A 24,464-nucleotide genomic window follows, 5' to 3' on the forward strand; every position below is an offset into this window, starting at 1 on the left:
AAATAGAGTTCATGCCAGGTTTTTTAAAAAAAAAATACCTGAGCAGGTTAGAGAAGGGACTTCAAAGCATAGGAAATTTAAAGGGACAGGCACAAATTAACGGGATAATCTTCAAAATGCATGGATTATGGGAGAGAAAAAGAGGCAAGAACAACTGGAGAAGCACCCTATGGTGACAAAGTGTTGAATGGAGGAAGAAAATTTAGAGTCCTGCAAAAAAGAAAAGAAAGCTGCAAAATCAAAGGACTCAAAACTCCTCCTGGCACCTGATCACACTGCTGCAAAGACAGAATTGGGCTTTGTCATATCAAGAACTCTGAGAAATGTCCCAGGGCTATAAAAATGGATAAGAGGAAGGCAGAGAGAGATCCAAACAGAACTACTGAAGGAAATCAGGAGACACTAATTCACTGATGTCACTGAGGAAATTCTTCCTCATGTTCTAAAACCAGTTAAGAAAGGGGAGGAAATTGTAAGTCCACACTCCAATCAGAATTCTCAACTAAGTATTTGAATATATGTAAAGTACCTTGAAGGAAAAATTTAAAAATGCAAATGGAAATGAACAAAAATCAGGGAAAAAAAAAGATTATGAAGTAAATTCAGGAAAGAAAGAAAAGAGAAAGGCAAAACTATCCCAGAAATAAATCACAAGGCACCCAAGGGGGAATAGATTCAAATAAAAAAATTAATAAAAAGCATGGGAGAAAATCAGGAAAACAGTGAAGAGAATGAGATATGACATAAAGAAGTGAGTAAAAAAGGATCAGAAAGAAAGAAAACAGGAGACAAACAAAAAGGGGATGATATGCCTTTTGTACAAAATAGAACAGAGCTAAAATTTAAAACTTTGATCAAAAAAAAACTCCAGAAATACAAAAGTACTGTATCAAGACAACTAATTCTAAGACATACCTTAGGTTAACTCTTAGATTTCAAAAGTAAAACCTCCAGAAAAATAGATCAAATAATTTACAAAGTCACAAGTATTAAACTGACACCCTATTCTTTATAAAACAAGGTAACAATGGAACAGAAATTCAGGGGCTAGGATGTAGCTTGGTGGTAGAGTGTGCCTAGCATGTGCAAGGCCACCACAAAAACTGAAAACAAACCCTTTAGTCAGGTATAGCAATAAGCGTCTATAATCCCAGCTACTTGGGAGGCTGAGGTTGGAAGATTGCAAGGTCAAGGCCAGCCTGGGCAACATAGTCAGACCCTATCTCAAAAAACAAAAGCAAAAATGAAAAACAACTCAGTGAACTAAAGTGTGAGCCCAGGATTATATATCCACCCAAGCTGTTCTTTATGTATCAAGGACAGAGAACAATTTTCAACAAACGGAAATCTACTGAATTTTGCACCCATCTTGAAGAATCTACTAGATGATGAATTTCATCTAACCACATAATGACTGAGAGAACTTTAGCAAAAGGATCAATGACAAGGGCTTAAAAATATGTAAATGCACACCTAAGACTAAGGCAAGGGTGGTAGGGAAAAGAGAGAAGGCTGATGTACAAACATGACTTGGCTTAACAAATATAATGCATCTAAAAAATGGGGAGAGGGAAAGAAACTATAACAAGTTCATTGTTGCAAAGCCAATAGGCAGGTGTTATTGAGGGGAGTGAGCAGAATCCAAGCACTTGAGAGACTGAGGCAGGAGGATTGTGAGGTTGAGACCAGCCTAGGCTATACAGTGAGACCCTGTCTCAAAAAGAAAAAAAAAAAAAGGATATTGGAAGAAAAACAACCTGATAAACCAGATAATAAAAGATTGCCTTATGTAATGGAGACTCAGCATGATAAGAAAGGTTTAAGAACAAAACCACTAAAGCAAAAATACAAACCTTATTAAAAGTGGAAGAGCCGAGTGTCTGTGGCTCACACCTGTAATCCTAGAGACTCAGGAGGCAAAATTCAGGTCGATCTCAGCTCAAAGCCAGCCTGGGCAAATAGTTCTCGAGACCCTATCTTGAAAATCCATCACATACACAAAAAAGGGCTGGTGGAGTGACTCAAGGTGTAGGCCCTGAGTTCAAACCTCAGCACCAGAAAAAAGAAAAAAAGAGAGACAGAGAGAAAAAGAGAAAAAAACAGAGCAAATATAAGAAAACACATAAAATTTTTAACCACCATGACAGAAGTTGATCATATTAGTCACTGCAATAAATATGAATGAACTTAACTGACCTACAAAAAGGAAAATGTTCAAGGTGGCTCACAAAACAAAACCTAAATATATGCTGTGTCAAAAGATACCTGAAACAAACTGATTCAGAGAGGCTAAAAATAAAGAGATGGATAAAGACATACCAGGGAAATGGGAACAGAAGGACAGTAAGGGTCATGGTTCTGAAATTAGACAAAGTAGAATTCAAGTCTGATATGGTTTGGATCTTGTATGTTCTCCAAAAGCTCATGTGTTGAAGGCTTGGTCCCCAGGGCAGTAGTGTTCAGAGGTGGGGTCTTTGGGAGGTGATTGGATCTATAGCTTAACAGAGCTAAAAAAAGGAATGCTGGCTCTCTCTCTCTCTCTCTCTCTGCTTCCTGGCTGCCATGGGGTAAGCAGCTTTGCTCCACAACCCACTCTTCTCCATGTTGTACTGTCTCACCACAGACCCAGAAACAACAGACTGAGCCAAAATAAATCTTTCTTCCTTTAAGTTGATTTTCTCATGTATTTTGTCATAGTGATACAAAGCTAACTATCATGAAGTCCAACCACATTACATATGACAAAGAAGGAAACTTTTTTTGTCGGAAAAGTCAAAATTAGCAATGAACATTTAGGAATATATATCTACTAATACAGCAACTGTGTTTACAAAGTAAAAACTAAAGAAAATGCAAGGAGAAATAGAAACACAGTAATAACAGGGGCTTTACTAGTACAAGACTCGTTGAAGTAGACAAAAACTAAGAGAGGAAATAGGCATAAAGAACATATTCAGTCATATGAATATTTATTAAACTCTACATCCTGAAAAAAAAGAATGCATCTTCCTCTCAAATCCTAAATAGACAATCGCAAAAATTTATCATATATCAGGTCAGTGAAAACATTAGTAATTTCCATAAGGTAAAACTATTGCAAGCAACACTCTCTGTTCACAATTCAACAAAACAAGAAATTACTAACAACAAAGATGATAACTACACCAGAACAGCCCTTCCACCTGAGAAATTTTAAATGTTCTATAAACTATCTTTGGCTAAAAGGAAAATACAAATTTAAATTATAGAATTTAAAAAATCACAGCAATAAAACACTATACGTAAGAGGCAATGCAGTATATTGAAAGTGGTGATCAGAAGAAAATTCATGGCACAAAACATACTTACCCATGAGAATGAAAGAAGGAAAAAAATGAACTGAAAGCCAAAAAGATTGGAAAGGAGAAACAAAGTAAACCAAGAAAAGCACAAAGAAGAAAAGGGTAGAGTTAAAAGCAAATCAATGAAGTAAAGCATAGAAAAACAAGTGGAAGTCAAAATCCTAATTCTTAAAAATTAAACTAGAAAAATCACTAGCTACTTGACCAAGAAGGGAGAAAACAGGAATGCACAAAATGACAAGAAGGAAACAATCACTCTCAGAAAGAATTTTTAAAATTAAAAGAGACTGCTTTGCAGACCACTGTACAAATACGAAATGCGTGAAATAGATAACGACCTCAGCTTACCAAAATTGGGCCCACTAGAGTTACAAAGCTTAAACATAACCATTTCCATAGGAACACAACAGAGACATTTATTAAGGAGCTATACTTCAAAAAAAAGAGCACAGGCCAGGCGATTCATTCTACTAAACTTTCAAACATCACATCATTTCAATGCAAATTAGCCCTACAAATTATTCCAAAGCATTGTGAAGGCAGAAAAACCTCTTAGTTGCTTTTATAAACTGATTCTTAAATCAGATAAAGATCACACATACATAGACACACACACACACACACACACACACACACACACCACACTGTAGAACAATATCACTCATGAATATTAATGCAAAAATACTGAAAAAATACCAGCAAATCACTAGTGTTGCAGACTACATGCTTGTGGTTGCCCTTCCCAAAAGTCACACGTTGAAACCAGAGTAAGGATGTTTGGAAGTGGGACCTTTGGAAGGTGATAAGATCAAGAGGGCTTCACCCTAGTTGATGGGTTTAGTGTCCTTAGAAGAGGAGACATGAAAGAGATGGTTCCTTTCCCTGCCATGGGAGGATGCAAGAAGAAGGTAGCCTCTGCAAACAGGGAAGAAGTCATCCCTAGGCTCTCAGCTAGCACCTTGATTTTGAACTTCCTAGCCTCCAGAACTATGAGAGATACATTTGTGTAATAAATTTCGAAACACCCATCTTCAGTCTTCTATCACAGCAGCCTGAGTTGATCAACACAATGACCTTCAATCAAGGGGAAAGTAGCCAACAGAGGCAGCTACACAGATGGTTCACAGGTTTGAGTTAGCAGACAAGGACTTTAAAATACATCTTCTAACCACCGCTGACACCACAACAGCAAAAAGAAAGAATTTAAAGAAAACATGGGAATAACCAAAGACACAGGAAATTTCTGGAGGATATAGCGTGTACAATATGGGAAAAATATTGTGGGCGCCTTAAGAGACATATCAACAAGAAGCAACTTGTGGATCTTGTTTGAATCCTGATTTAATGCAAGTGACTGTCTGGATAAGTGAGTCAATCAGGGATATTTGAACACAAACAGGATTTTGAATATTAAGGATTACATATGATAAGGAGACTGTGGTTATACACATACGAAAAGAATCATCTCTTAGAGACACATACATATTACTTATTGAATTATTTGCTTTAATACAGTCTGGCAGTGAGGAGGAGGCAGATGTTAGTGGAAAGTGGGGAAATAAATAAGACTGGCTATGTGCAGATAGCTGTAGAAACCAGCAAGGAGCATGTGAAGGTGTTTACAATATTCTCTCTACCTCTGTGTGTGCTTGGAAAGTCCATAATGAAATCTTATAGAAGGAAAAAAGTGATGTGAGGATGGAGGAAAAGAAATCCTCTCTCTCTCATTTATGAGTGGGCCCCCCTCCAGTTCCTGAGCCAATCCTGGCCATGCTAATCTTTGTCCTGTCAATGGTGGCCTGTGGACTTAGGTCATCCCTTCCTAAGCAGACATCAAGACAATCTGCCAGAACAGGTTCTGCCTGGAAGCAAGTGGGGCAGGGGGCAGGGGGAGGGAATGACCCAAACAATGTATGCACATGTGAATAAATGAATAATAAAAAAAAGACAATCTGCCTGTAATTGAGGCTACTGCAGTCAGCTACTTTTGATTTCCTTTTGCAAATTGAATTTCCCTATTGCACTTAGAACAAGGGACCAATGTCTCCAACAGACCTTGAATCTAAGTGTGGCTTCCCAACTTCTAGCTTTAGCCCTTCTCTCCATCCGTTCTCTGGTTTGGTTTCTAGTACCATGTGTCTGATCACTACACCTGATGACTGATCTTGCAGGATAAGGAAATAAATTCACTTATCCTAAAGGATAACTTCCCAAATTCCCTCCTCCTGGGATCTGCTAAAGTACTAATGGCTGATCTCCCTTGGACATTGTTCCTTCTCTATCTAGCTGCTTCTCCAAGGCTGGCATCTGTGACTCAATATATATCAACCTGAATCTCTTTGGTTAGGCTAAATGAGAAGGCACTTGCAAAAACACTGACAATCATGGGGCAGTAAGGCAAGCTGGTATTGAGAGGGGGAGGCACTCCTGACAAATGCCACATAGAGAAACTTCCACTAGGCAGAACAAGCAATATTACCAACATGAACAGATCTTGTGACAGATCAGGATTCAAGGATTGATTATCTCATCTGTTTGCTATGAAATGTGAGACATAAAACCATTTTGTCGGCTCCTACCAACTTCAGCAGAAGCATATTCCCAGAAATAGTTTTCTCAATGACAGAAAGTGAATACAGAGCCATGTTTTTGTGTTGTTTTGTTTTGAGATAGGGTCTTGCTGTGTAGCCAGGCTGGCCTGGAACTTAGGATCCTCCTGCCTCAGCCTCCCAAGTACTGGGATCACAGGACTGAGCCACCATACCTGGCCTGGCCAGAGCCATGTTTTCTAAATTCACAGAGTCACCTAAAAAGATTATGTCCCCTCAATTCTGCCTGGAAGCAAGGAGAGATGGGGAGTTGGAGGGGAGGGAGGAGGAGGGCAGGGGAGAGAGGAGCAAAGGGGAGGAGGGAGAGGTGGAACAAACAATGTATACACATATAAAAAAATATAAAAACAATAAAAAAATTATGTCCCCTCAAAATGAAAATCTTGGTCTCGCTTAGAAATGACTTCAGTTTCACTCATCCATACCTTTAAAAGTCTTTTCACATATAAACGAGCACACTCAGAAAGAAATACATCTTTCATGGCCTAAGTCTTGGCACTCAGGATTAGTAAGTAGCAAAGTCTGTTACTCCGAGAAGTCCAGTCCTTGACTGAGCCTGGATATTTCTTTGCAGCCCCAAATAACTGAGACACAAGCAGTACCAGTCACTCCTTTGTGCAGATGTGGGAGCTTGATTTCTCCTCCTGATTCCTTGGCACCAATTCTAGCATGGAGCAGTCTGCCAAGGCTGTTCCCTGACTTGAGGGCAGCGAGAGTTTACCCTTTTTAGGTCACAAACTCAGAGACTTCACTCATCACAGCCACTCTCTCCACAGTGTCAATTTTAAACACTCCTATTTGTAACATTTACAAAACATTGACAAGTGGTAACTTGCATTTCTCCTGATAAACATGGTATTTCATAAGATTGAAACTGCAGGAACAAATTTGCCTCTGCAGATTAGAATTATAAACATACAGGTACCCACCTCTTCTAAACACAGATGAGTTCAGAACCCAAGGATAAGTTCAGTTACTGGTCACACAAAAAGCATGCAGACTAGCTCTGCAAGAGCAGGCTTCCTGTGTTCAGTTGTTGGGTAGTATCTAGCTGTTCTCTTGCTGCCCACCATTGGAAGTCTTGGCCCTCTATTTTCTGCCCTTGGGGTTGGGTGGGACCTCCTGTACCCAGATGGGCCACATTGGGCAATCAGCATTGTACTAGGATCAGCACTAGAGTGAATTTGGTTTCCTTCTCGCCTATACTCCACAGTCCCAGTGATTCTGTTTGTCCTGGCCCTCTCCCTTCCCTGTCAGCCACTAGGTGCTGTGCTGGCCTCTACCCCAGCAAACCCCTGGTCATGGAAAACATACCTCTGCATGCAGTTAGGGGCACTCACCGCTTGCAGCCCAGCTTTTAATTCTCTGCTCCCATGAAACCATACACTTGAGCAGCAGCTTTTGAAGTCTCATCTTTGCCGTTTACTCTGAATACATCCTCACCCTTCCCATCCCTCTCCCCAGCTCATCCTCCCTCACCCCCTGCCATGGACAAGTGGTCTTGGTCCACCACACAAACCTCCTCTGGACACTACTAATTGCTCTTGGACTAGATTCTAACTTAAACTGAGTTGATGAGATACTCTCTCTTGATGGTTGATAGGGACCCTGAAAGTCAGTCAAGGGAGACCCCTAAGTGACAAGGCAATGAGGAATGGAGTGGATATCATGGGCAGAGAACTCTGTGTCTTCGGAGACCAGGAGACTGGTCCACCCTCAGATTAGAAGGAAGTGGTGCTTGCTGGGAAGCCAGGGTGAAAGTCACTGCAGTCTAGAGCCAAGGCTGCTCAACAAATGTCCCCTCCCTTTTTAGAGCAGGTTTCTGTTTCTTTGCACCAAAATGTAGGTGATTGAAACCATACCCAGAAGTTGCCCGTGACCCCCAGAGTCTGGCCTTGTCTGAGTGCTCATCCTGTCTCAACATCTCTGCAGCATGTTCCCTGACTCTTCCACTTGGGACTTTCTGAACAAGGTGTAGCAGAGTCCTGCTCTTCCTGCTAGAGTTGCTCCTCCTTCCCTCGTGAGAAAGCTGTTTCCTGAGCCTTAGGACCTGATCTTCTAGTCTGGGCTACTCCTTGAAGAGTCCATTGGTCCCCATGGACTTCTCACTCCTACCCCACATGCATTTTCATCTCCACTGAACATCCTTACCTAGATTATTCAGTCAACTCCACTTTCAAAACAAAAATTCACTATATTTCCCCTGAAGCCCAACCTTCTGTTGCTTTCCCCTCTCCCTGTAGAGGACTTGTTCTTTCAGTCAATGGCCTGGGACCATCATAGTAATTCTACACCTAAGGAGGTTGCCTGCTTGGTATCTGCCTCCCCACTAGGCCAGGAGCGCGGTGAGGGCAGGGATTATGTCAGTGTGGAGTACCACTGTACCCTCTGTCCTGGAGGTGAAGATATCAAGCACTCTAAGTCACTTAGAAGGTGTTTGCTGAATTAGATGAGCCCTCTGCTTCTTTCCTCTTTGTGCGCACATAATCAGTCACGAGACTCTCTGGATTCTTCCTTCCCAAAGTGTCTTTCGTTGTCGCTTTCCTCATCCTTCCCTGTGCTTGGGACAGACCTCCATCTACCCATCAGAGCCACTGCAGTCTGTTTTCCCTGTGTGCAGTCTAGGATCTGACTAGTAGACTTCTGGAGAGAGGGTGACTCTCTCCTTGAGAGATTCCTAGTGTGTGTACATGCATGTGGGTGCACGTGTGCATGTATACACTGGTTTTCACCATGCTCGTAAACCAGGAGGGCACAAACTGAAATTCTTTATCTCATTTAAACCTCTTCTAATGTATTGTTGGAAATGTTGTCCACAGGTTTCTGGGTTTTCCATCTAGTTGCTGTCTGTTTATCACGATTAAGTGCGATAAAAAGGTGTCCTCAGAGCCTTCCTGTGCAGGCAGAAGCCCAGGACAGCAATGGGGCACTGTCAGTTGGACTTGAGAACAGCAGAACCCCGAAATAGCCTGCAGATACTCACTGGAAAGGACAGTAGGCTGATTTGAAAGCAGCAGCTAAAATTGGATGTTTTGCCCCTTGTGTAAAAACATATGATGATACTACACAATAGATTATAAGTGTTTTAAGTGAGATAAAGAATTTTAATCTGTGCCCTTCTGGTTTATGATAAAAAACAGTGCGCACACACACACACATACAGACACACACACACACACACACCCTCCTCTGTTTAACTGAACAGACGGATTCTCTCAGGAAGCATAAATTCTGCCTTCCTCTAGCTTTGACCTGACAATTCAGTTTTAACTGACACCAAGTCAAACCCAGAAACACAGTCTCGTCCAGGTCACATGGCAGCTCAAGTTGGCAGCCATAACGTCAGAAACAGGTCTAAAAAGGTATCTGTGAGAGTCTAGAAAAATACATGTGTAAACCTATCAAGGTCAACACCATTACAAGTTTTAAAATAACTTTATCCCACAAAGTCTTGGTATATTAGAGCCTTCGGGGCTCTTCAGTTATTATTTTGCAAAATCACAAACACTTGAAAATATAATCTGTGTTGGAGAGAACCATCTCAGAGACCAGAAAAAAATTCAGAAATGTGTACTCCAACCCTTCATTTTGGAAATGAAGAGCCGAAGGTCTAGATTAATGGGACCATAGTCTATCAAAAGTAAGCAGTAATGTATTAGAAGAAATGCATTTGGTTTGGAGACAATGTGGAGAGGAGAGGAAGAAGCAAGATAGCCTTTTAATTTCACTTTATAAGGCAAAAAGAGAGAAGTGAGTGTGTTCCCCTAATCTCAGTAGCCGAACCAGTTTAAAGGCACACACTGCTCAAAGGAATGAAGCCATCAGTCCGAGACTCACCTATCCAGTGTCCTCTTACTGTGGAGAGCAGCAAGGGGCGAATAGGCCTCTCTCCTGAGGTCACAACTTTTCAGCACTGCCCTCCGTCCGCGGTCTGCCTTCCTCAGGATCACATGGAATTGTTCTATAAATGTGCACTGGCTTAAGGTTGGGGACGCTGGTCTGTGAAGCAGTGGTGTGTAAGCAATCTGACCCGGCCAGGCGGCAGCTTTCCAAAAGGCTCTGGCCCAGGGGGAGGAAAACAGAGCTGGAGGCTGGCAGTACCTGCGAGCTGCCTGCTCCCTGTTATCTTCCTCCCATATTCACCTGGGATCTGGAGGCAGCAATTTTGTGTACATGGAGCAGTTCTAGATTTTGGCTGGGACCACCCCCTTTGAAAAACAAATAAACCTTAAAATATAGCAATAAAATCAGAATTGCTTCTAGTAAATGGAACAGGTCCTTATCAGCTTCAATTGACTTTATAATATCAAGTCGTTCTTTCTGAAAATGTCAATGTGCTCCCCTAGAAAGGAACAGCGTAATTACTGTTAGATCAATTCTAAAAGCAAGTTACCTAAAATTCCATTGGTCATTAATGAATTAAAGCTTGTGACCACACAATGGCAAATTAAGCAACCGGTAGAAAGGGTTCAGAGGTCTTTATGTACCAACACTGAAAACTCAGCATGATCCATCATTAAATGAAAAAATTAGGGGACAGAACAGTGTATATAATGTGCTCTAGTTGGTGTAAAGAGAAAAGAATAGAGGGTATAAAGTAATGCGCATATACTACCTAGTATTTGCATGTAATTCTAAGATTTAAAGTTAGCCATACATTATGTATAAATGACTGGAAATTTATACAAGGGACAGGGAAGGAAGAAGTTTCCTCTTGTATTTCCTTTTCTAATCTAGGAATTTTATCCGATGTAAAGGTAATTTTTTTCAAAGGAAATTTAAAAGATAGTCTTATTTGCATTAGAAATGTTTCAAAATTATTTTATTATTCAGAGTGCAGAATTCAATTGACCATCACTCATTTTTTCACAGATTTAAAAGTTTCGGTTGAGTTGTCTTCCTTAAGAAGACAGTTTTGTTATAACTAAAACCCTATGATAGCAAAGAATCTACCAGCAAGTGTGAGTGAGGAGTCTGAAGGCTGCATCTTAGCCCTACCCTAGCAGTGACTTGGCTCAGCTCCTCACCTTCTAGGCACTGATCGCACGCCCCACCTCCTTCACAGGCCTAGGATGACCTAAACTGGTCATCCTATATATATTTTGTAAATATATTTACAAAAATGCTCTGAAAGCAGAAAGTCTCATTTGACAAGAGAATTGTTCAGGGCAATCAGATTTTATTAAAATGTTTTCTTGGAGTTCTTGTGTCATTCAACATTTAAACAATGTAAATCAAATTTTCCAGCAGGAAGAAGCATAAAAGTAACAGGGATAACTTCTGAGGCCCCTCTACAACCATGTGTGTGCTGACTTCTCTTCTCTCAGCATCACCTCTGATACCATACAGACTCTTCACCTTAATGCCTGGCACATCATGGTGGGCCTTTGAGGCCTCCTACAAGACTTTCTATCATGTCTAACTTTTGTTCCCAGTGTGTTTACCCAGGAACTTCTTTTTTAGGTCCTCTCACTAGAACCATCACATAGTACATGGGTGACATTACTTTGAGATATAAAAAAGGTTTTTAGTTACATCAAAATCTCTAGCCAGGGCTCCGATGCCTATAAGCAAGAGCAGTTTCCACAGTTCTGATGAAAACCCCCAGGCATCTGTTTATGACTTTTGATCTGAAGATTATTAATGAAATTAAATTATTTTTAAAAACTTTGCTTAACTTGGAGAGATTTTAACTGTTTCAAAATTTGCTCATAAAGTGGGGTTTTTGTCAATTTTCTGTTTCATATTTACCCAAGTCAAACTCATGTAAACAGCCTTGCAGAAAATTAGTAGTATATGTTGGGAACACAAAGAAAACAAAACATTTCCTAGGGAATGCATAGAACTGCTGATTATTTAAAAGTTTTGAGAAGAAAATAATTCAAAGTAATGTTTAGTAGGACAGTAAACAGGTGGATTTATACAAATAAATAGAGAATGTTTAAGGTTCATTCTCTCTGTGTACAGTGAAGAAGAGGAATAAAGAAGATGGAACCACAAATTTAATTCCTTTCTTTCAAGAGACTTTGTTAAAGTGGTAGCAAAGTTTGCAAAGACAGTAATGGAGCAAACTGTAGAGAGCACCTCACCTGACCAGAGGCTCTCCCTGCAGTAGATGTGGAAAGTGGGTAGCAGTCTGGTGACAGAGGCAGCGGGGCACAGGAGTCTCAGCGTAGGGTTGGACTGAGATCCAGCCTGCCCTGCAGACCCAGGAGAGGCTCTGAAACCCTGGTGGCAGCCCAGTGAGCAACACTTAGGGCTGAAAATTAAAAGTGTAAGTAGCACCTACCCTTTTGTCTTGCCCAATGTCTACCCCAATGCCTACTAACCAGACAAAAGTGAACTCAAAGACAAAGCCTTTTCTACATTCCGAAACAAACAAACAAAGAAATTCAATGGGAGATCGAAGGCAAACTTAATAAAATATCTCAAAAAAATAGAATTAAAGAAAGATTTAAAATGTGAAAAAATATTAGTGGCTTAAAGAATCAATCCATTACCCTTTCCATCTAATTAATAGGTGTTGACTAAATTACAACAAATCTAGTTCAAAGATCTTAATTGACTTTTTTTTTAATTTTAAAAGAGGACAACACTTCATACCATAAAATAGAATGAATGCTCTGATAAGCTGAACAGAGTATACTGGTTTATGGACAGATAAGAGCCAAAGACAGCAGAAACACAGTACGAAAAGCAGTTTGGTCATTTGAAAGTTCCTTTCTTTGTAAGGCAGGAGCACAGAAACTGAACAGTGACTGATTGGTTGATATCCGTTATTCCTGGTTTCTTTCTTATGTTGGTTGAAACAGGCCCATTAGACAATGTGGCTTTATGTCTCAATCTCCTGATTTCTTGGAAGGTTAGAACTGCTTAATTCTGGTTTGGTGACTTGGGACTTTAGCATGAGTGACTCCATTTATTTTGGTATGTTGAGCCTAATGCATACTCGGTGCAAACCAATGGCCTTGATTTTGTATAACACAAGAGATACAAACGAAAAACAGTAAAGGAAAAGGAAGAAAGTACCAAAGAAGTAATAAAACAACATTTCCCAAGGTTGAAGGAGGCAAATCTCCAGATTGAAAGGGCCCCGTGTGTGCCTAGCACAGTAAATACAGATTTTGCTCGTGATGCTGTGGGTTGCCTGGCTCAGCATGGCGGCCCGTACTTGGGGGCAGAACTTTCGGCAGCTGGTATCAGACGACTGTGATAGCTAGAGTCACCTGAAGGCTCAGCTGGGCTTGATGTCCACAGTGGCTCACTCACATGGCTGGTGAGTGACATAAGCTTTCGGTGAGAGCTTATCTGTGGCCTATAGGTGGCCTCTCCATGTGTCTTGAGTTTCTTACAGCATGGTGGATGGGTTCCAGGAATAAGTATTCCAACAGACAGAGAGTAGAAGCTGCCAACCTCTTACAGACTGAACCCAAAAACTAGCACAGTGTTGCTTCTACTGTCGTTATCTGTTAGTCACAGAGCCTGGCTGAAAATGGAGGAGGTATGGAAAGAGTGTTGAAGAATTTGTGGTCATCTTTAATCTACCACCTCTCCTAAATGTTTCCAGAAAACAAAACAAAACAGATCACTTGTGAGATGGGATCTAGAATGAACCACAGTGGCATAAGGATGATTTTGAGCTGTGACATTTGAGGATGAACAAATGTAGGAGAAGGCTTTCACTTAACTTCCATGGTCAACCTGAAAGCAGACTCTAGAAAAAGCACCATGTGTCAGTCCCCTCCCTGCCACCAACAAGGGGAGACTGGCTGGCCAGGAGATTAGAGCTCATTACCATACTCAGACAGGCATGGCACAAACTCTCAAATCTCCCATGGATTCTCCTAAGGGCCTGAAGAATCTCTAAAATCCACTGACTCTCCCTCTCCAAGAGGCCTTTCTCCTCTTCCCTTTTCTCTAGGATCACTCTTGAGTGTTAATCTCTGTCTTTAATGCCTCATTGCATACAAATTTTTTAAATCAATAAGATTTGGACATCTTTTCTCCTCCTTACCTGTCTCTTGTTGGTTTAATTCATAGCCCCCCATCATAGAACCTAAGAAGGTAGAGGGTAAGTTTTTCCCTCTCAGCACTTACAGAGCAATGAGAATCAGAACCAGATTCATTTCCTAGCACTCTTTACTCTCTGTAGCACACTTAGATGCCTGTGCCTTCCTGAACTTTCTTGAATGTGCCCTCAAAGGCTTTCCTTTGCTAGAAAGGCTTTTGACGGGAATACGATTTCCCTGTATTTTCATATAACTCACTACTTCTCACAGATCAAGTCATCTCAAATGTCACAGCCCCAGAAAAGGTGTTATTGCTCGTCACGTCAAAAATAGAAGTCCCAGTCAGCATCTAAACACTTAGCCTTGTCTAAATTTTTCATAGCACTTTTGCCAAATTGTGTTTCTGGTCATTTCTCTTGTTGTTTATCTTTCTTCTTCTTCTTCTTCTTGTTTTGCAGTACTGGAGTTTGAACTCAGAACCTCACACTTCCCAGGCAGGCAATCTATCACTTGAGCCACTCCACCAGCCCTGATTATCTGATTATCTGTCTTCTTCATAAGAAACCTTATCTTACACACCATTGGATCTCCTATGTACAAAGTATACCTGGAATATTTGTTGAGTGAATGTTGAAACAGAAACCACAATTACTGATGAAAATTTATTTTCAACTAAAAATTGTCAATCCCATCAAACCATCAACCAAATGGGAGAGTGGAATATAGACATTTTTCAGACTCTTAAAATCCATCCTCTTAAAGCAGGCATGGTGATTCACACTTCTAATGTTAGCACTTGGGAGGCCAAGGCAGGAGGATCAAAAGTTCAAGCCTGCCCTGGGCTACACAGCAAGACCTTGTCTCTAAAAAGCAGCAAGACTGGGGGTGTGGTTTGAGTGGTAGAGTTACCTGTCCTGAATTCAAACCCCCAAACTAACAAAAAAAAAGAAAGAAAGAAAGGCATTTGGCCTCCTTTCTCCCCCTTTTAAGAAAAAAAACTTCAGCAAAGCCAGGCTATAAACTAAACAAGGTTTTAAATGTGAAATCCAGAAGGAATGAACTTAACAGAGGCAGGTGGGAGAGGGAACCCAATGGCGACCTCTGTAAGAAGACTGGAAGGACATTCACACTGAGGTGGCAGGTGGAGGGCCCTGGGATGCAGATCTCCAAAACAAAAAGGGTTTCAGAAGAACAGTGGATTGGATGATGATGTTGGAAGCAGTTGCCATATATTTTTTTAATTCGTGCAATTAAGTTAATCAAGAAGGGTAGAAGAATCCCTGCTTCCTGCCCTCCATGAAATGGACAGTTCTCTTCCACCATGCGCTCAGGCCTGTGACTAACTTTGACCTTTGTACTGCTTTATGGGAGGAATTTGGAAAAGTTTAGAGAAGCAGACAAGAGAAAACCTAGGATTTTGTAAGCAATGTTTAGTGAGCAATTCTGATGGGAGCTCAGAAGACCAGAATGCCGCTAGAAATGCAGACAGTAAAGACAGTCTACGATTTGTCTATGTCCTAAGACTTTAAGACTGAACTCAAAAGTAACAGACTGATTGATTTGGCAGAAGAAATTTCAAGAGAGCATGGCGATTGCTGGCTGCTTTTAACCAGGTTTTCAGTAAGATTTGTGAGTAAAAAGCAGAGCAGAAAGATTTGAAAAAATGTGCAGTTTGGGCAGAAAAAGAGGTTGTTTAGAGTCACAGGCAAGGAGGGTATGGCTGGAAGTGTTAAGATTCTGAGGACTCTTGAAGACGGACAAAATGCATTTTGCTTTAGGAAATGGCCCTGAGCCATGTTACAGTTTGAATATGCAATGTTCTCCACAGACTCACATGATGGGGACTTGGTCCCCAGGTGATGGTGCTATTTGGGGAGGTGGAAACTTAGCAGGCAGGCTTATCTGGAGGACGTGAGTCCTTGGGGTTATCCTATCTCATCACTTCCTGTTGCATCCTCTGCATCCTGTTCACCACAAAGCAAACAGCTGTCCTCTGCCACAAGCTTCTGTTGCCATGACGTTCAGCCTCATCATAGGCCCAGAAGGAAAGGAGCTGGCCTTGATGGACTAGGAGCTCTGAAACTGTGAGCCAAAATAAATTATTCTTCTTTTAAAATGAGAGAGAAAGAAAGAGAGTGAGAGGAAGGAAGGAAGGAAGGAAGGAAGGGAGGGACAGAGGGAGGGAGGAAAGAAGGAAGGAAGAAAGTAAGAGAAAGTATAAGAAAGAAAATGTAACTAGTAATCAGATTGACCACTGTCTTCACATTAAACCATACTCCCAGAGACTCAGTAAGAAATTATCACTCATTGAAATTTGAGAATGGACCTACAGATGATGGAGCGCGGATGATTCCCTGTGGTTACAGAATGCCTTGCAATGTTGTGATGGAGCCTGTGATGTACTCGCTGTCCAGATAAAAAATAACTTATTCACCCAGGTGCCGGAAGTGCCTCCGGGCTAATGGTCCCTTTGGGGGCTGCCTTCACTGAAGAAAGATGCAAGATGTGAAACTCAGCTTCCTGTGTCCATTCTGCTTCTTTCTTCTCTGAACTAGTGCAGTCTAACAAACCTCCTGCAAACCTCCTAAATGCCCATCTGTTGTACTGGCTGCTTCTGGAGTATCCACCTGTGATGACTGGTATAAGAAAAGGGTACCAGCAATAGCTGGTACTGGAAGAGGATGCCAGCGATGGTTGGTACTGGAAGAACATGCCAGCAACAGTTGATACTGAAAGTGGGCTCCAGAAACACAGACAATAGGATGGGATTTTGGAGCTGGACCACTTGCTACCTGGCTGGCCATCACTGTGACAGGTACACACAGATTGTCCCTGGTACAAGGTATCAGTGCAACTGTGAAAACTTTCATGGTGGTATCGCAGATGGTACTTGGAAGAAGGAGCTGTGTTAACTGCAATGTATCAGGCATTAGAGACATAAGGGAAATGTTAACTGTAAGGCTATGCCAAGCTTGATTAACATTGTGCAGAAAGACAACAAATAGCTCAGTGATTCATCAGCAATTATAGCTAAGTGTGAAAGCCCAAGAGCTCTGCACAGAGCAGGAGGATTAGGAAAAGAAGGGAACACATTGATGATAATCGGAAGCAGACTTCTCACTGTGGAGAAGGAATTTACAATTATGGAAAGAGGATGTATTAGTCAGGACTCTCCAGAGAAACAGAACCGCTAGGCTATTCATAGCCTCGTGAGGAGATTTATCACGGGCCATGGCTCACACAATTAGTCCCCCAATATGTGGTCTGGAAATGTATTGAATCTGAGTCTGAAGGCCTATGAGCTAGGTGTAAGCTGATGGTGTGAGTCCCAATCCAAAACCAAAGACCTGAGAACTGAGTAGCAGGGGGAGGCCACAGAACTGATGTAAGGCCTGGAACTGGGAGTCCAGCATCGGAGGGCAGAAGATAAATGTCTCAGTACAAGAAGAAAGAGAGAAATCTTTCCTTTTCCCTGCCTCCTGTCCTACTGAAGAGGCATTTGGTGGACTGGATGATGCCCGCCCATGTCAAGGAGGGAAGATCTTTTTTGTTCATGCTATTGATTCAAATACTAATCTAGAAACACACTCAGACACACCCAGAAATTGTTTTTGCCAACTTTCTGGATATTTCTTAACCCAGTTGAGTTGACACTTAAATAATACTTACCATCAGTAAACTTATTGATAATAAAATTCACCACCGCAAGGGGAGAAAAATCCTGGAGGTGCTTGCATTGGAATTGGAGGTATTGCTGTGAACTTCTATTTTACTATTATTAGTGCATTTTTTTTTGTGATCTTGGGGATCAAACCCAGGATCAAATGCCCCACCACTGAGTTACATCCCATAGTGTATATTAATTATAAAAATAATGAGTTTCATTGTGAAAACTTCATACATGCATATAACACATATCATATCCACCCCATCACTCTCCTTTCCATGATCCCCTTTCTCTACTCCAACATGAACTTGTGTCTTAAATCCATCAATCAATATAAAAATGTAAAATAAACTGTGTGTTTCTATATGTGTAAGCATGTCTCTGCATAATTTCCTAGCTCTGCTTCCTAGGAGGGTTTAGAAGCAGTGATCCACCAGTAGCAATGAGCACACTGAGCACCAGATCTTGGTTTCTAAATTCACTCTCGTCTAAAAGAAACCAGTACTGTTGGAGAAGTAACTGATTTCAGGGCTGAGGCCAGGAAAGCATACTGTTGTGTGTATACTAGAAAAGTAGGAAGTGCTGGAAGAATGAAAGGTCTATGATAAAAAGATGGAGTAGAGGCAGGACATGATAACTCACACCTGTAATTCCAGATACTGGGGAGGTGGAGATTGGGAGGAGCAAGACTGAAGGCCAGCCTGGGCATAAAAGTAGCAAAATCCCATCTCAACTAAACAAGCTAGGTGGTGCAAGCCTGTCATTCCAGCTACAAGGGAAGTGTAGGTAGGAGGATTGCTATCTGAGGCCAGCCTCAGAAAAAAAGGGAGATCCTATCTGAAAAATAACCTCAAGCAAAAAAGGTTGGAGATGTGATTCAAGTGGTAAAGCACATCTTAGCAAGCACAAAGCCCTGAATTCAAAACCAAGTACTAAAAAAAAAAAAAAAGAGTAGACACTTGGGAGGGACTCCAACTAACCAAATCTAGAAGAAGTTAGGTACCAAGTAAATGATGGCAAACATACTACAATCCAGTCCTCACTTAAATGAATGACTGAATAAATGAATGAATGAGTGAGTGAGTAAGTAGGAGTAAGTATGTAGGGAAAGCTCTTCCTTGCAGCACAATGTCAATTAATACACGGATGGGAATGGTGGACCATAAAAACACCATTGGGGCAGTCATCACAGAGGAGGGTAATTAACGTGTGAATCATTAATGGATGCCATGGCAGGTGAGTGAAGATTTTTAAAAGCAGGAGATCTTGGCATAGTCCTGGAGTATATCCCCACAAAATGCTTAGTGATTGCAAAAGGAAACAACTACTTTATGGTGTCAGACACCAGCATGACCAGCTGCTCAGGATTCCCAACACCACGGTGGCACAGAAAGACATCTCACTTCTTCATACAAAGGGAGAAGAGCATCACTTTGTTTCTGTGATATTCCTGCCAAGAATGTACAGACAAAGTGATGAAATATTAAACTGACCTCAGGTTGAGAAAGAACCCACAGAATGTATTCCTTACTGTACCACAGAGGTCATGAAAGACAATGAAAAACTGACAAACGATTTCAGGCTGAAGGAGATAAAGAGAAAGGCATAAGTAACATTGACTCTGGAAGGAATCTTGGACCAGAAATGTCAGGACATTGTTGGGATAGACGTCAAAACTTGAATGAGGCCTGAGGACTGGATGGTAATGCTGTACAGAGTTGATTTCCTGACAGAGATGGTTGGTTTGGGTTCTGGGCTAGAGCACTGCTTGGGAAGAAGGTACACTGTGAAGGAATGGCTCCTTCACATGTGGACAACTTGATCCCACGTGAAGAACCATGCTGATGGGGACCTGTAGAGAGTGGAGGAGGGGATTGGTCACCTTGAGTAATGAGGGACACTGAAGTTCTCTGTATTCTTCCAGCAACTGCTGTAAGTTTGAAACAATTCTGAAATAAATTATTTTTTAAGTGATGATGCTAGTACTCTCAGACCACCTGACCGAATTATATTAAAACCAAGTGTGGTGAAGAACTGGGTGTCTGGATTATTGAGGAGCATGTGTCCTTCCCAGTTGGTGGCTCCCCTGGGGCAGATACAGACACTTCTCAGACACCACTGCCCTTCAGAGAAAGTGCAAAGAATTAAGGCCCTTTGCATAATTTTTAGATAGGGTCTCACTATGTTGCCAGCTGGCCAATCTTCCTGCCTCAACTCCCAAGTGCTGGGATTATAGGTGTGTACCACCTCATCTGGTGCCTTTTGTACACTTTTTTTTGTTTGTTTGTGTTTGGTGGTATTGGGGTTTGAACTCAGGGCTTCATGCTTGCTAGGCAGATACTCTTCCACTTGAGCCACTCCACCAGCCCCCTTTTACACTCTTGAAAAATGATATCATAGCAACTAGGTGGAAATGACAAATGCCCATGAACTGATGAAGTTTTAAAAACTATTTTATTTGAAATATGACGGATAAGCCTTGAGAACCTCGTGCTAATGAAAGAAGCCAGACACAAAAGACAATATATTGTTATGATTTTGTTTATACAAAATGTCCAAAATAGGCAAATCTGTAGAAACAGAAAATAATGATTGCCAGGGCTTGGGAAGAGCTGAGGGAATGGGAAATGATAATAGGTATGGCTTTTTTTTGTTCCTAGAGTGATGAAAATGTTCTAAAATTAGTTGCAGTGAGGATTATGCAACTCTGAATATAATAAAAACCACTGAATTATATACTTTAAAAAGTATGAATTTTTCTGGGTGCCAGGGGCTCACACCTAGCTACTCAGAAGGCAGAGATCAGGAAGCTCATGGTTCAAAGCCAGCCCTGGCAAATAGTTCAAGTGACCCTATCTTGAAAATACCCAACACAAAAAAGGGCTGGTAGAGTAGCTCAAGTGGTAGAGCACCTACCTCACAACCATGAGGCCTTGAATTCAAACACCAGTACCACCAAAAAAAAAAAAGTATGAATTTTAGGCCAGGTATGATGGCTCATACCAGTAATTCCAGGTACACAGGAGGCAGAGATCAGGAGGATCACAATTGGAGGCCAGCCTGATCAAAACTTAATAAGACCCTATCTTTGTTTTTCTTTTGTTTTGCTTTTTTGGCAGTTTTTGAACTTTGGTAGTTTTGAACTCTGAGCTTTTGAACTCAGGGTTTCATGCTTGCTAGGCAAGCACTCTATTACTTGAGCCATCTCCCCATCCAGGGCAGCAAGACCACATCTCTACCAACAAGCTGGGTGTGGTGGCAAATGCCTGTCATCCCAGCTACTGGAAATATAAATTGGAGGATGATGGTTCAGACCTGCCTGGACAAAAACTTGAGATCCTATTCTAAAAACAACTAAAGCAAAAAAGGGGTAGAGGTGTGCCTCAAGTGGTAGGGTGTCTGTCTAGAAATCAGACGGTCCTGAGTTCAAACCACAGTACTGCCCCCTGTCAAAGTATGAATTTTATGGTGTGTGAATTGCATCTTAACAATAGTAACAACAAAGGAAAGCTCTCTCACTCTGGCCTTCAGAGCTGAGGTAACATTTAAATTGCTGTGTGCCTCCTAAGACGTGCAGTTCAAAGTGTGGGCCAGGATCAGAACATCAGTAGGACCTGGAGCATCTCAGAAATGTACAATGGAAGCTCCATTCTGGATCCACTGAATCAGAATCTGTATTTTTTCCAAATCCCCAGGTGATGAGAAGGTATCTTTGTGTCTGAGGAGCAGTGCTCTGTAGCAGTTTTGAGGAGATACAGTCTGGGTTGGGGTCACAAACACTTAGCAGGCATGCTCCTTACTATACCCTATTTTATTGGTATGAGGGATATTAGAAAAGTGTATTACTTCATTGATTCAGTGGGGGCTTAAGCATGCTACAGGTATCCTTTTTTTTGTCCAGTTGGAGATCACGAAAGTGAAAGAAACTTCACCGCATAGCTGGTCTTTCTGTGACATGCACTGTTGACTAGCACAGGAGCTCGTAGGCTGCTCTCCTTTCACCTGGGCCCAGTTCAACTCTTCCTCCTACTCCTTCCTTCCCTTGGCTTAGTGGCCTTGAGCTAGCCAGCTAAGTCAGAATTCTTTTTTTTTTTCTTGTGGTACTGGGATTTGAACTCTGGTCCTACATCTCCAAGCCACTCCATCAGCCCTTTTTTGTGAAAGGTATTTTGAAACAGGGTCTTGAGAACTATTTGCCAGGGCTGGCTTCAAACCTCCATCCTCCTGATCTCTGCCTCCTGAATAGCTAGGATTACAGATGTGAGCCACAGGCACCCAGCCTAAGTCAGAATTCTTGCCTAGCACCTCACCCTTCCCTGGGCAGCCTTTAGCACAGCAGGAACTTGATGCTCCCTTTGCTTTCTTTGTTGACTGGCCCACTCCTTCCCCAAACTGGAGTCCATGAGTACAGACACCTTGTCTGCTGTCTGATATCTTAAGTTACTTAGAATAATGAGTGAAGAACCCAGAAAGGAGGCAGATTGTCAGCATGGACTCATGTAATCACTAGACAGAGATGCTTTTTAATCCCTTTCAACTTTTCCTCTGAGAACTCTGATATCTCCTTGACACAATGAATTTTGAATTATGCCAAGGGACATGCTTGTGACACTTGCCACACAACACACTGTTGATGCCCTAACTCAACGCTGGTTGGAGTGCGCACAGCTACTGTACAGAATTCCTAACACTTAGTTAGACTGATTTGAAACCTGGAGTGTGTTGTCCCCCCTAGAACTGATGTTTCCAGAACTATTACTAACTTTGTTCCCCACCTAAGAATTGACATGTTTTCTGTTTTGATCTACAAGAGACCTGCTAACAACTGCAACCTGCCAGGGACTTGGTGACATCAGGGAACTCATTCCCTCCAGTCTGACCCAATCTCAACCTCTTCTCCTGCATGTCTCTGCCTGGTGATCACTAAGTCCTGGTTACTAGATATTCTCTGTGATCCTGGTTATCTTCTCATTTTAACTGGTAGGATAATCCAGAGACTTCATCTTTCTGGACAAGGGGATGGAGTTTATCCAAACAGCTCTCACTCTTCATCTTGCAATGTTCTGGATTCCTCATTTTCGTTTGTGATTCCCTAAGCTAACCAGTCTTTCCCATTTGGAACAGAGTTTCTATTTCCTGGAACCACCATGTTGCACAGAGAGAATTCTTTACTTTTTGGTACCAGGAAATTTAAAGCAAATAGTCTCACATAGAAAAGAAATGCATGGTTTGGATGGTTTTGTCTACAAGAAACAGAACACTCAACGAAAAATGGTTAAGCAATAAGGGTATTACCTCCCAAGATAAGATGTCCAGAGGAAAGGCAGGTAGAGCCTTCCTGCAGCAGCTTGGATAATGTCATCAGGTACTGGGCTGTTGCTGCCTTGTAGTCTTAACTTGCTAATTTGTCTTTTTTTTTTTTCATTTTTCTTTTATTATTCATATGTGCATACAAGAATTGGTTCATTTCTCCCCCCTGCCCCCACCCCCTCCCTCTCCGCCCCCTCAATACCCAGCAGAAACTATTTTGCCCTTATCTCTAATTTTGTTGTAGAGAGAGTATAAGCAATAATAGGAAGGAACAAGGGGTTTTGCTGGTTGAGATAAGGATAGCTATACAGGGCATTGACTCAAATTGATTTCCTGTGCGTGGGTGTTACCTTCTAGATTAATTCTTTTTGATCTAACCTTTTCTCTAGTTCCTGTTCCCCTTTTCCTATTGGCCTCAGTTGCTTTAAGGTATCTGCTTTTGTTTCTCTGCGTTAAGGGCAACAAATGCTAGCTAGTTTTTTAGGTGTCTTACCTATCCTCACCCCTCCCTTGTGTGCTCTCACTTTTATCATGTGCTCATAGTCTAATCCCATTGTTGTGTTTGCCCTTGATCTAATGTCCGCATATGAGGAAGAACATATGATTTTTGGTTTTTTGAGCCAGGCTAACCTCACTCAGAATGATGTTCTCCAATTCCATCCATTTACCAGCGAACGATAACATTTCGTTCTTCTTCATGGCTGCATAAAATTCCATTGTGTATAGATACCACATTTTCTTAATCCATTCGTCAGTGCTGGGGCATCTTGGCTGTTTCCATAACTTGGCTATTGTGAATAGTGCCGCAATAAACATGGATGTGCAGGTGCCTCTGGAGTAACCTGTGTCACAGTCTTTTGGGTATATCCCCAAGTGTGGTATTCCTGGATCAAATGGTAGATCCATGTCTAGCTTTTTAAGTAGCCTCCAAATTTTTTTCCAGAGTGGTTGTACTAGTCTACATTCCCACCAACAGTGTAAGAGGGTTCCTTTTTCCCTGCATCCTCGCCAACACCTGTTGTTGGTGGTGTTGCTGATGATGGCTATTCTAACAGGGGTGAGGTGGAATCTTAGTGTGGTTTTAATTTGCATTTCCTTTATTGCTAGAGATGGTGAGCATTTTTTCATGTGTTTTCTGGCCATTTGAATTTCTTCTTTTGAGAAAGTTCTGTTTAGTTCACGTGCCCATTTCTTTATTGGTTCATTAGTTTTGGGAGAATTTAGTTTTTTAAGTTCCCTGTATATTCTGGTTATCAGTCCTTTGTCTGATGTATAGTTGGCAAATATTTTCTCCCACTCTGTGGGTGTTCTCTTCAGTTTAGAGACCATTTCTTTTGATGAACAGAGGCTTTTTAGTTTTATGAAGTCCCATTTATCTATGCTATCTCTTAGTTGCTGTGCTGCTGGGGTTTCATTGAGAAAGTTCTTACCTATGCCTACTAACTCCAGAGTATTTCCTACTCTTTCTTGTATCAACTTAAGTGTTTGGAGTCTGATATTAAGATCCTTGATCCATTTTGAGTTAATC

The 24,464-nt window shown here is 41.4% G+C and overlaps 1 protein-coding gene across 3 annotated transcripts in view; it reads right to left on the reverse strand.

The window, feature by feature from the left end:
• Nucleotides 1-9,946, reverse strand: part of Tacc2 (transforming acidic coiled-coil containing protein 2) — a 194,902-nt gene extending 184,956 nt beyond the window's left edge. For all 3 annotated transcript variants that reach the window (XM_074078162.1, XM_074078161.1, XM_020171766.2), the window contains exon 1: nucleotides 9,788-9,946. The gene's annotated coding sequence lies outside the window, so the exon portion shown is untranslated. The remainder of the gene's footprint in view (nucleotides 1-9,787) is intronic.
• Nucleotides 9,947-24,464: the final 14,518 nt, after the last annotated feature.

Source organism: Castor canadensis, chromosome 7, assembly GCF_047511655.1.
Source record: "Castor canadensis chromosome 7, mCasCan1.hap1v2, whole genome shotgun sequence".
Taxonomy (NCBI): domain Eukaryota; kingdom Metazoa; phylum Chordata; class Mammalia; order Rodentia; family Castoridae; genus Castor; species Castor canadensis.